The sequence below is a fragment of the Halichoerus grypus genome, chromosome 1, assembly GCF_964656455.1.
Source record: "Halichoerus grypus chromosome 1, mHalGry1.hap1.1, whole genome shotgun sequence".
NCBI classification, from domain to species: Eukaryota; Metazoa; Chordata; class Mammalia; order Carnivora; family Phocidae; genus Halichoerus; species Halichoerus grypus.
The window spans coordinates 156870099-156876098 of record NC_135712.1 but is presented as its reverse complement, the minus strand read 5'-3'; the positions used below and the strand labels follow the sequence as shown (position 1 = coordinate 156876098).

The following is a 6000-nucleotide window of genomic DNA, read 5'->3' as shown; positions in this document are numbered from 1 at the left end:
GAGGACACAAAGTTTTTGCCTTCATGGAGCTTCACGCTCATTAGAGAAAGAGCATATAAGTAAGTACATAAAATAATTACAGATTACAGTTAAGTGTTGTGCAGGAAATAAGACTCTAGGAGGCAAATAAGAGGCAGCCGATATTAAATTAGGTGGTAAGGGAAAGTGAAAGAGGATGTGACATTTAAACAGAAAAGAGAAGGAGCTAGCATGAGAAAAACATTTCAGATAACTTGGGCAGAAAGCACAAAGACAAAACAGAGATTGGCACTTACGAGGAACCAACAAAAAGTATGAATGGAGCATAGTGAGCTGCAGGGAAGGCTAATCCATACGAATATTTACTCAGGGATGTGATTTAACATGTGGTATAACTGAGCTGTTAGGATAATGAGGTGCACTGTCAAAGTATTTTACTATATTTGTAGCGTAAATTCCTCACCTACAGGTCTCCAAATAATTTTACATTCATGGACAATATTCCAATTTATACATAAATTGCCAAGTTTATAGGACTGGTACACATTTTGATACAATGACTAGATGTTTTCCTTCCTCAGTAATTCTCCTTTTCTCATATAATTTTTTTTTAAATATCACTTGCCCTCTTTCCAAACTTTCTCAAATACCTCCGATTTAATCAGAATAATTCTCTTAGTTCCCCTCCTGAAGTCTCCCCTTAAATCAGAATTACGTCCATTTGGAGGGCGTAACTCCTGCCTGGGAGCTGGCAGATCTTGAGGGCTGCCAGCAACATTGCTGCCCGCCCCCCCGCCATTGTACAAGTGGGGCAGGAAATCAGATTTGGAAGGAGTGTTTCAGAAACCACTGCACAAATGAAAAAATACTGCTTTAACCTCTGCTCATATCTTCAGGGACTCTAAGGTAAGTGTTAGCTTGGGTATATGCCACCATCAATATTAGATCACAGGCATTCACATTCAGAAGCAAAATGTGATACAGTCCCTCTTCCTCAGAGTGACTGCTGGGAGGCTGTCTTTTGGGGGTGCTGTACAACTTCCCATCACCAACTGAGTGGGGATCAGATATTATAAAGGAAGAACATAAACTTTTTAAAGCATCAGGATTGTGACAGACAAAACTAGAGAATTTGTGGCAGGTGGTGCCACCTGCACCAGACTAACTGCAATGAAAATGACTTCCTCCCCAGAGGTGGTGGTGATGGAGGATGGAAGGACGGCAGGCACAGAACGGGGGACGGGTGTGAGCAGAGACATTCTAGTACACAAATATACTAGGGAGGGAGGAATTTCTGCCAGTGGGCACAGCTAACTTCCTTCATGTAGAGTAACTGTTGAACATGCTCCAGTAACCTCCATGCCTTCAAAATGTAACAGCTTTACAAGTCCAACACCAAATGCCACTGTATCAGACTGCGCACAGGGTATGTGTATGACTGCTGATCCACTAGTAGACAGCATACCCCAGGGACCTTGTTCTAGCACGCATTCTAATGAGAACACATTACAACATATAAATTTTAATAACTTTATTTTTCTGTCTTTTTTGCTGTTGTTGCTTCACCTTCTCTTCTACTTTAAAAGTTTTACACTGATTTTTTTATACAATTTTATTTATTTGAGACAGAAAGAGAGAACATGAGCAGGGGAGGGGGCAGAGGGAGAGGAAGGGCAAGAAGCAGACTCCCCCTGAGCAGGGAGCCCGAAACGGGGCTTGATCCCAGGACCCTGGGATCATGACCTGAGCTGAAGGCAGACACTTAACCGACTGAGTCACACAGGCACCCCTTCACTAACTTTTAAATAAGCGAATTTTAAAATTAATTAACCAAGGATCTGGTAAATGAATACTAAAAGCTAAATTGTTATCTATTTTTCACAAATTTCTCATTCTTCAAGTCAAATGCAAAGAATGATAGCAATTACTGTCTATTTTTCCATTTACTTTGAAATCATGCTTTAATTCAAAAGTTATTTCTATATGGGGCACGCCTGGGTGGCTCAGTCAGTTGAGTGTCTGACTTTGGCTCAGATCATGATCTCAGGTCCTGGATTAAGCCCAGCATCTGGCTCTGTGCTCAGTGGGGAGTCTACTTGTCCCTCTCCCTCTGCCCCTCCCCCCACTCATGTTTTTTCTCTCTCTCAAATAAATACAATCTTTAAAAAGTTATTTCTATATATATTCCCCATGGCTAACAGTGATACTTTTATATACTTACTTTAATGCAATAAGAGATGCAATTATCTTCATAGTGTTTGCAACACCTATGCCTTGGTCCATGCTTACATCTGAAATAAGACAAAAATAATAAATGATGTGTATGTGTGTAGATGTGCTTAACACTCTCTAACCAAAAAAGCAGAAAACATTACCTACTTGTTTCTAAATGCATGCATCTTTTGGTTTCTTAGGACATAAAAAAGCAAAGATAACAGATTTTTTTTTCTTTTCAGTTCACCATTTGACACAGTGCATAAAATATGTGACTGCAGTCAAAATACTTAAATGCAGAACAGAAAAAACATTGGTAAATATTTGTGACTAAATATGAAAAATATGTAATATATTATCTCTATACTCTGCCAAATCTTTTGGAAGCTTTAAGTTGCTTACTGTAGAGTATAACGGTCATAAGTCACCCATGAAGTCAGTACTTGAGCAACAATCATAATGAGAAAGTGCTCAGGTTACAGGAATTTATACTTAATTATATTTGAGAGAAAACATCTGGAAAAGAAACATGATACGGTATTAGAATTCAAAATTCAGTTTTTAAAATAAATGAGTAATAGATCATGTGGGAATTCAAAAGTAGGTTATTTGTGATTTAAATGCAAACCACTTGGTCCTCTGGTGTTTAGTAAATGTTTCTGCTGGGGGGGCTACTGTTCAAGACACATAGATTTTTAATTATTTGGTATGCTGACTCCAGGACTATATTGAGGCGTAAAAAAGTAAGTAAAATATCTAACAGGGGTCTGGCTCTCCCCCTTTCTCTATGAAGTGTTCATGTTCCAAAATGAGTAGTCTTTGTAATTCTTGCAGACTGCAGTTAATTAATTATCTCATGGTTGGAACACATTAAGTTTCTTGTTTGTAGCAATAATGTGTAGAGTGATATTCTGGCTCCACACCTCTTTAATTCCATTTGCAAACTGATTAGCAAAACCCTTTCGGAAATCCAATTCTACACCACAGCTGGCATATACGTGTAGCCCTTCACAGACAAGGGGGACGGCAGGGATTCCTGCTGCCCGTAGCCCTTATGTCATCAGGATGATGGGACATATCTGGCCATGTGAAGTTGAGGGATTAAAGCTGGGACCTAAAAGAGGTAAATCAGAGAGGGGTGGCCATGTGTAAACCATCACTCTTCATACTTCTAAGTGTCCTCTTCAAAGGCATTCCTCAGCCAGTGCTACTGGAACTACACAGAAATCGTTAAACTCTCTTTGCTAGTGAAGTTCAATTCTGGTATCAGCTATACTGTCATTTAATCTTCCCTCAGTCTGTTATTAAAACTTCTCAAAACCTGGACTCCCCATCTCCTGTCTTATCTGCTCTGCTTATGTATTACCCTGCATCTGCTTCCACAGCAGTGGACTCACGGAGGCAAGTCTGACAAGTTCTGCCATGACCTGATTAGTTCTGATACCCAAGGCATCATTCACCCACATAATACATTCTCTGCATTCCCGTCTCCGCATTCCCCTCTGATTCATGGTGACATGATTTCCATGAATAGGGATTCCTTGTCTCTTTTCTTCACTCAGGTGATCAGTAACTATTTTGAACTTGCTTAAGAATTAAGAAGTTCATTACCAATCTCACTAGTGGCTATTTACCCAAAAATTACAAAACACTAATTCAAACGGACATATGCATCTCTATGTTTATTGCAACATTATTTACAATAGCCAAATTATGGAAGCAGCCCATTTCAATCAATGAATGGATAAAGAAGAGGTGGTATACACATACACACACACACACACACACACACACACACACACACAGTAATATTCAACCGTATTACTCATATGTGGAATTTAGGAAACAAATGAGCAAAGGGAAAAAAAAAGAGAGAAACCAATCAAGAAACAGACTCTTAACTACAGAGAACAAACTGCTGATTATCAGAGGGGAGGTAGTTAGGGATATGGGTGAAACAGGTGATGGGGATTAAGGAGTGCACTTATCATGATAAAAAAAAAGGATATACATAAATTTTTTTTTAAAGTTTACTACCACAATTATTCCTGCCGTCTGTTATTCCTTCCCTCCCTCTTACCTTCTGTATGTGCTGTATACTAAAATGAAGACAAAGTCTTTAAATACAGTAAAAATTTTGAGCACCTACTCTGTGCTCATGTACGTGAGGCAACTCACCTGTTATTTCATTTAATGGACGCAACACTCCATAACAGAGATCATTAACCCAAGTTAACAGATGAGGACTTTAGGGTCCAGAGTGGTTAAATCACTTGCCCAAAGTCACAAAGCCAGCAGGGGTGAAATGAGAGTCTAAGGTCTGATTTATTGGCTTCAGCTTCCCATAACTGATCCCTAACTTTCTATATTGGCTATTCATTCAACACTCTCTAAAATATCACTACAAAGATTATTTTTATTAACTGATGTTCTAATTTTAAATCACTAAATTTTCTATTAATTATAGATGTATTTTAATATTATATAGAAGTATAATTCCTATACTTGAAATAGCCCAGTGATGGGTATTAAGGAGGGCACATATTGCATGGAGCTCTGGATGTTATACGAAAACAATGGATTGTGGATCACTACATCAAAAACTAATGATGTATTGTATGGTGACTAACATAACAACAACAAAAAAAGGACAAAGTTAAAAAAAAACAAAAAAAACAAATACTATTTGTATGAAATTCAGACTTCTTTGTATAATATACAAATAAAGATGTTTTATTCCATTTCCAAAGCCCTGAAAATTTCTACTCTTACAAAAAACATTTATGTAAGGTTTGCTCCTTATTATTCCTCTATCTTCTTGAATGTGCCCCAGAACTTTTCTTTCTCCTTTCCACATTTGGAATATTCGATTAGCACATATTAACCTGTTTCCTAAAGTTCCCCATTCTAGCCTCCTACAACTGTGTCTAGTTTGACATAGAAAACTATTACAAGTTCATATAAATCTATTCTAAAGGCATATGTTGGTCTATAGTCCAGACAAAAATAATAAATAACACTGACTTGCCATTATGTGCCTTTTATAAAACTCTATGCACTGTTTCTGGTAAAAAAAAAAAAAAAAAGATAGATATGATATATATGTATATCATTACTGAAAAGAAAATAAAACACCTTGGCAAAGTACAAATATCATATAAAACAGTAACACAGTGTGCTAAATATCAAGATAAAAAACTTACACTGAATCCACAAGTTTCCTGATTAGAGCAATTATATTCAATCTTCTTGGCTTTTCTTCATGTTTCTCTGTCTTTTGTTCCACTTTTGCATATGCTGCTTCTGGTGAATAGGAATGTGTGGGAATTTCTTCCTTCCCTACAATAAACCTAAAGAAAAGAGCACAATGTGAGGCATTTTCACCTTTAAAAAATAAAAGGAAAAAGACAATAAGGAAAAAAAACCCATCCTGATTCTGTTAATATACAAATACATTTTGGAGAGTACCTTATCATTTGAAATAATGTTTTTCAAAATTTAAATAAAATCTTATCCTTTATAAGAAAATGCTGACAGCCATTTCTTTAATAATGCAATAAATTCTTCTATTAAGTTTTCTATTTTAGTTCCAGCATAGTTAACATACAGTGTTATATTAGTTTCAGGTGCATAATACACTGACTCAACATTATTCAGTGTTTATCAAGATAAGTGTACTATTAATCTCCTTCACCTATTTCACCCCAGGGACTGGCACATAGTAAAAATTTAATTAATACATACTGAATGATCAAATATAGTAATAATGAGCATTTTCTGAACATTTACTATATGACAGGACAGTAC

At 36.8% G+C, this 6000-nt stretch overlaps 1 long non-coding RNA gene across 1 annotated transcript in view; it reads right to left on the bottom strand.

Annotated features, from left to right (window-relative positions):
• Positions 1-2109: 2109 nt before the first annotated feature.
• LOC144380004 (uncharacterized) overlaps positions 2110-6000 on the bottom strand; it is a 70406-nt gene continuing 66515 nt past the window's right edge. The window contains exons 3-4 of the long non-coding RNA XR_013443660.1: positions 5397-5543; positions 2110-2270 (exon numbers count right to left, since the gene is read on the bottom strand). This is a non-coding gene — a long non-coding RNA (uncharacterized LOC144380004). The remainder of the gene's footprint in view (positions 2271-5396; positions 5544-6000) is intronic.